A 7,115-nucleotide genomic window follows, 5' to 3' on the forward strand; every position below is an offset into this window, starting at 1 on the left:
GCGGTCGCTCGGGCGCGCTGCCGTCGCTCAGGCGAGGCCGCAGGTAGGTGCTGCGGGGCCTCGGCCTCGCGCGGGGCGGCCGCCGGCCCCGGCAGCGAGAACCGCCTGCGTGGGGCTCGGACCCTCCTGAATAGCCCGGCAGGCCTCAAAGCCGCCCCGGGACCAGGCCTCTGCTGGTCGTTGCCTGGTTGCACCGCCTTCCCCTGTACGCGCAGAGTTTGCCTTAGAGAGCAGCCTGTATTAAATAAAATGGCTCTTTGTCAGGGGTTGTCCCACATGCTTTTGCCGTGAGGTCACTTCGGTTAGCAGAGCGCGTGCTGGTTTATCCTGGCTCCGTGTTTCCAACCGCACCTTGGCACTTCGGCATGGAAAAGTACGTGCGGCCTTGTATCATCTTGTCCAGCCCTTGCAAACCCCGCCGCTCCTTCCCGTTCCTATGATTTTGGAAGCTTGCAGGATGAAAACTAGTTAATTAAAAGCTAAAATTGTTTCCAGCAGCGTATTTGCCCATGAATCACTCTGCCAGCTTTTGTGCTTTTTCTGGTACGATTTCCTATTCTTTTCACTGTTTTCCTCTTGCTGTTGCTGGGCAGAAAATCTATACAAGTTACAAATTAAGCTGACTGACTGCAGAGTGAAATATAAAAACTATAATTTAAAAGATAAAATTATAAATATAGGGAAGTCAAGTTTTTATAGTTGCAATAAAATGATGTCTTGTAGAAAGCAGACAAGATATTAAAAAATGTGTTTTTAAGTTGACAATCATTTTAGTAATTATTTAGCGTGTTTAAGTTACAGTAACAGATGGGCACATCTGAGCTTGAAGCTTTCTTGCAGAAGAGATTTTAGCCATCTATAACTCATGGTTTGCTAGTAATAACAGTCTTCTGTTGGTGCTGAAGCGATGGAATGGTTCAACAACCAAAGCACCCAAGTATCAGATCAGGACAGCACGTAAAATATGATGTGACAAATAGAATAATGAAAAAAAGCCTGTTGCTGTAATGATAAAAATCCTCTATGAGAAGCTTCTAGTACTATTGTAAGAAAGCTTTATCTTTTTGGTATAAGACATAACGTGCATTTACAGTGTGGGCACTAAATGTCATTCCTTGGAAAAGCACACTGTCTGTGGGGAAACCACACCTTTTTGTGGTGTGTGTAACRTAGGAAATCTCTGCTATTAAAACAGCAGCCCAGTTTATTAAATTGATGCCTACAGGAAGGGTTTTAGGACAGTATCTCAGAGCCCTGCTAATCCAGCATAGGYGCAAACTGAACTTCAGATGGGAGGTTCCTCCCAGCTACCTGGGAGAGGCTATTTGGAGGTGTACTCCTGTCTTCTAGCTGCCCACCTTGTGCAGAGAGCAATAGCCATGTGGTTTGGCCTCATTCCAGATAATCATCCCTTGCCGTTCTTAGAATTCCTTATAACTATTTTCTGGCCCTTATAAAATGCTGCTTCCCATATGCCTTCTATATCTTGGAGTCTGCTGCTGATTCCTAAACCTGTCTTTCACATTTAACTCTTCATTTCGCATGTGGTGTGGTATATTATCTGCAGTTCATTTCTGCAGTACATCAAGCTCTTAGCTGCCAGAAAAGCACCTTGAATTTCTGGTTAATCCCTGTCCTGTTTTCTCCAGAGAACTTTAAATTCATCTGAAGCTTTAGAAGCATTAACTTGTGGAAGCTGTTCCCAGGACAGCTGGTAGAGCTGGGTGTCAAGCAGACTGATTACCTCAAGCAGAGCTATGGAAAGAACTGATAGAAAGTGGGCCTGGGAATGTGTCCTCTATACACCTGTCCCGTGAGGCAGCAGGCCGTGCACTTACTATCACTACGCAGCCCAGAGCCTGTCCAGACTGAATCTTACATGAGACAAGCTTATAGTCAGAAGTGTGGTGGGGGAACAGGAGAGAAGCAAGTGGCAGAAAAGCCAGGGTGGGGAAGTGAAGATTCAAACTGCACGTGTTTAAGATCAATGTCTCCATCAAGTGTAGCAGGCTGGAAAAGGAGCAGGCCACAACGGTGCAGTAGATTTACAGCCTGTTAAGTGCCAAATGCCATTTTTATCAGAGCCAGGTTTCAGAATCATGACCACTTAAATTGCTGTTGTGAAGGATGTTGCATGCAAGTAGAGTGGCTTCCTTTTTTCAACTGAAGCCAAACCCACAACATTTCATTATCCTCTTTTCTTTCCTTCTCTTTACCTTACCCCAACTGTGTGATCTAATGTGGCACTATGGATGCTGGAAGTTTATGAGAGTTCACAAAACAACTGGATATGTTCATGAAACAAAAATCCATCAGGAGCTGTTGAATGTAAAGTATCACCTCTGGTTATTTGAGTTACAGATCCCTAGAGATAAAGGCAGTATTCTGAGAAGCTATTATTATATGCTTGCTTTRTGCTTATACTCTGCTCTAGGCACCCTCTCTTGGTCTCTGAGACAGGACACCGAGTTAGGCAGTGTTCTGGTCTGTCTGGTATATATTTTCTTATGTCCTTATATTCACTTGTTCCTGGGTGGCAGTTTATTGGTGGTCACATTGTTTTGGGCTCAGCGTTGGTCATCCTGGATCCGTCAGATGATGTGGTCTTACACTGCTGTGGTCTAGCTAACACGTACCTGAGTTGCAGCTCTACACATTGGCAATTGCATTATTGTCGAGCATGTTGCAAATTATCTCTAGAGCTGCGTTGCCTTCTGCGATACAGAAAGTGAAGTGACACCAGAAGCCTGAGCAAGCGTCTGTTCTGTTGAACAAACAACCCACTTGTAGGAAGCTTATCCGCTGGACCCACGGTTAATCCTTCTGCTCTAGGGGAAGAGAGGGGAGAATACAAATCAAAATTACCTCAAATGATATGTTGACAGGCTTAAAAAAAGAAAGAAAAAGACTTCCGTAGACTGCCTATCCTATCCCCTATGCAGGGAGGATAGACAGATTCCCCCACGATACATTAGGAACCATTTCCTAGAGCATCTACAGATGATAGCGTGCTGCAGGCTGTGGAATGACCTCCCATTTTATCCTGTTAGCTTCAGCACCAATACAGGTTCAAAATATAAGGAATACCAACTCTGTACCATACAGCAACATGTACTTTCAAGGGAGATTTAGCTAACATCCACCCACAAATACATGAGTCATTACTTTGAAGCACACTCCAGTGTAGACATATCCTGAGTCACTTCCATCTCAGGAGCTTATAAATATTTAGTTAGCCACTTAGTTTATAATTTAGTACAATAACAAAGATTTTTTAGAAAAGTCTCTAGATATACCTTTCACTAAGAAGCTTCTTGTATACTTTCATTCTTGCAAGTTCCTTTTAACTTTTATTCAACTCAGAATTTTTTGGCACATATAACTTACAAAAAACATAGTTGAACTAAGAATGAATTTCCCCTGGTTCTGATGCTTATGTAATTATTTGCATCTATTTTAAATACCCAGCATTGTTCATTGCAAGAATGCATTTTTATTTTAGCAATGACTGATGAACGCTAATAAGGATATGACTCTCATAAAGTAGAGTGGCATATAGCTCTTCCTAAAGATCCCTTTTAATTCAGCTGCTCCAATGGCCTGTGCTGGAGTCAGTGGGGATGTACCTGGACATAAAAATGTGTGAGATGGAAAATATATCAATTCATTTTTTTGAAGAACCAGCTAAGGTTCTTGGAAAAAAAGGGCTCATTATATTCCTCTATTTTTAGGCCGTGGTGGGAAGGGATAGTAACTAAATGCTATTATTTATAAAATCATAACTCTACTGTTGTAATTACAAATGTTTGGGTTAAAAATCTTTGTTATATAAAAATGTGATTCTTCAGTTTACATCTCTCAAATTAACAGATTTGACCAGAAGCTGGTGATTGCTTTACAGACCATCTTTCAGTGCAGACTGTGTACAGACTGCTGGAGGCCCGTGAGTCACAGACTGAGCAACACTCCTCTCCAGCAGAACTGTTTGAGCCCTCTAGCTGAAAGGTAATCAGCAAAGATGAAACCAGGCTGGCTTAATGCTTTCTTTTTTACCCTTGATTAGCARTGATTTTTCTGTTTGCTATTTTGGTTGATTGATTTCTGTTTCAGTAATACACACACACAGGTGCCACATGTATGTACTTTTAAATTTTAAAAAAGCAAAACGTGTTCATTTCTTCACTGTACTGTAGGAAAACCTACTGTATCATTCTCTATGTAACACAGACAGTAGCGTAGTTTCTGCCCCTTTTCTGCAGTAAAAGAATGTATCCCTACTGACAGGAAAATTGTTGTTTTAAGATGAACACATGGATAGTAGAAGAACTAATGTCTGCCTGGAAGAATACAGACTTAGGTAAACTTGGCTGTGGGACAAAGGAGAAGACTACTTAGAGGCCAAGTCAACACATTAATCTGTGTGGCCCCAACACAGGTGGTAACTGGAGCAAAGCTGTCCAAAGAAAGAAAAGGGCTTTGCAACTGCAAAAAAAAAAAAAAAAAAAAGCACAAAACAAAAAGGAGAGGCCAGTTGTTCCCTTACCATATCATGTATTCCTATTATAGTGAAAAGGTAGACATATAAAATAACTCAGTCTCTTTTGGGAGCTTGCCTGTGGCAATAACTACAGAAATGTGATGCTCCCAAGGCATGTATTTGACCAGGGCATCTGGAARGAGAGATTATCAGCCTGCCTGGGATCAAGATAGCTCAGTCCACGCATTAGCTTAGTCAAAGCCAAGCAGCACGGGTAGCAGTCATCAGCACCCTGATGAATACCTAGCCTCCTCGAGCTCCCTCGTTATTTACCAGTGAATAATTAAGGGGTTAGGTGAAAGTATCAGGTCAGATGGGCTGATTCACAGGGTATGGTGCTTATTCCTCTGACCAAGTGTTTTGTAAAGAGTAGAAGCATGTTACTGATCTGATGGAAATTAGAGCTCATGTAATTTTTTATGGTAAGGAGTAGGAGATAATTCTGAAGTACAAAAGAGACTGATTCAGCAAAAAAGTTTCAGGTGGTGTATTAGAAGTAGAGTGAACACTTTGTCTACAAACCAGGCCTTGGGAAAGAGTATCAAGATAGTCTTGTACTACATCTATCCGATCTGGATAGAAAGCTGTGTGAGGCTAGCAGTGTCATTCACTTGGCTTGTAAAATGCATTGCACATCTATGGCAATCAAAAGTCCTTCTTATTTGGCTGGTATATGTAGATTGCATTGCAAAGCCTGATTCCGTACTTCCCTGTTCTCCATGCTACAAATGATGACACTCTTGAAAGTCCAGATGGTTATTCATATATGCGCAGAATTACCCATTCTAATTAGAAATTTATTTTCCGGTACAATTTACTGTATCAGGCTCTTGCAATGGTGTGAGCTTTGATGACTGCTTTTTTTAAAGGAGGAGTCTTCAAAGAGACAGCTACAAGTTGATGGGAATGGAGGTTGGATGGAGACTGCATAATGCTCAGATGCCTTAGTCTAGAAGTATGTATAGAATACATATAGGCAGTACTAATGGGAGGAGGGAAGAGAAAGGGTACTGTCCTCTCAGTAAAACTGTCCTTTCTTAACATGGTTGTTGCATTCTCTAAGGAGAAGGGTGCTTCACGAACCCCCTGCAGAGCCTAGACTATAGTGTGATGCCAACATGGTTGTTCATGTAGCACCTATATTGGAACAGATTAGTATGAAGATCAGTAGCAACTTTGAGCCTGACCATGTCTTTCGAAGCTGTATTGCATTAATGTATAGCAAGGAAGCCTTTAATCAGAAAAGTCAGTCAACGTGAACAGTAATGCAGCCTGTTAAAACAAAAGGTCCTTATGAAATTTGATAAGCAGTAAATGTACACTTGCCAAAATGTAGAACATATTTTAAATGAATACTGTATGTTGTTGCAAAAAATAGAGAAAACACAAGTGTAAATACAGAGAAAAGAAAAGGCCCTGTTAGCACTTGATGACTCTATTAGCACAAATACTTGAGTATATTTTATTAAGTCTTTAAACTTCCTTTGAAGGTTATTAAGAAGGTTAAAGCAGAAAGTTTGGTGTCTTGTGGTGCCAGATTTACCTGGTCTTTTCCAGTTTGGCTTTTTTCTGACTGTCGCAGAAAAAAATCCATATGGTTTCTTTGGTCAGTGATATTTTAGAGGTAAATAATGTACATATTCAAAAGTACCTTTTCCTTCCTTTTAAGGTTTGCTAACAGTTTTGATACTAGTAAAATAACGTTCTCCTGATACACTGCAGGTGTTGATTGTTTTTTTTTCCTAGACAGGAAAAAACCTTTTCTTAAGAGGTTTCAGTCTGAGGGATATCTTAAATGCCGGGTTTAGATTGCTGTTCAGTTGGTCTGAGAGCTCTTCCATTATAAGATTCCGTTAAGTGCTCTGCTGTCACTGTTCAGTTAACACATGCTGTATGCAAAACCAGTAGAGGAAGGTTATGAGCAGTTTGGACATATGTTGCCACGTATTCAAATATTCATCCTTCATTTTGTTGAACCACTGGGTGTGATTTGTGTTTGCTTTACTAATGCCCGATCAGAATGAAATCTGGATAGGGTTAGACGATTGCAGCTCCGCTCAGCAAAGCTGTTAAAGTTATTAAGCACAGGCATAACAGTGGTGGTATCTGCTTCTGTGACCTTTCCCGTAAAACTTTACTGATGTAGGAGACAGCTGTAACAACCAGAACACGGCCAGGTACCACGGTTCTGTCAGCTTTGTTATATACTTGCGCTTGCTGGCTACGCCCTCTGCACCTGGAATATGTATTAAAAGTCAAAAAAGAACATGCTGCTGCTGGGAATCAGCAAGGCCTCAAATGTTAACTTAAAAAAATAATTCCCCAAAAGATATCAAAATCTGAAAAAAGGGCTCTGTCTAGTGATTCTATGTCTTTTTTAATTTTTTTTCTTTTTTTTTCTTTTCATTCTTACTGAAGTGCTTGTAGAAAAGGAAACGTTCATTACCAGTGGTATTTCCTTCATTAGAAATAGAATCGATTATGTCCGTTTAGGGAATCCTTTTCCTTCCTACTTTGTTCTACTGCTATATGCAGTCCAGGCCTTACTGGTTTTTGGCTGCTCTGACATATCTCCCCC

General features: G+C 41.0%; 2 protein-coding genes across 3 annotated transcripts in view; both read left to right on the forward strand.

The window, feature by feature from the left end:
- Nucleotides 1-3,925: 3,925 nt before the first annotated feature.
- Nucleotides 3,926-7,115, forward strand: part of LRRC31 (leucine rich repeat containing 31) — a 50,271-nt gene continuing 47,081 nt past the window's right edge. The window contains exon 1 of one of the 2 annotated variants that reach the window (XM_026061662.1): nucleotides 3,926-4,005. The gene's annotated coding sequence lies outside the window, so the exon portion shown is untranslated. The remainder of the gene's footprint in view (nucleotides 4,006-7,115) is intronic. The other variant, XM_026061670.1, reaches the window with a different exon arrangement.
- LRRC34 (leucine rich repeat containing 34) overlaps nucleotides 3,975-7,115 on the forward strand; it is a 70,281-nt gene continuing 67,140 nt past the window's right edge. Inside the window, exon 1 of the mRNA XM_026061740.1 lies at nucleotides 3,975-4,005. The gene's annotated coding sequence lies outside the window, so the exon portion shown is untranslated. The remainder of the gene's footprint in view (nucleotides 4,006-7,115) is intronic.

The sequence above is a fragment of the Apteryx rowi genome, unplaced genomic scaffold (genome assembly GCF_003343035.1).
Source record: "Apteryx rowi isolate R43461 unplaced genomic scaffold, aptRow1 scaffold_10, whole genome shotgun sequence".
Taxonomy (NCBI): Eukaryota; Metazoa; Chordata; class Aves; order Apterygiformes; family Apterygidae; genus Apteryx; species Apteryx rowi.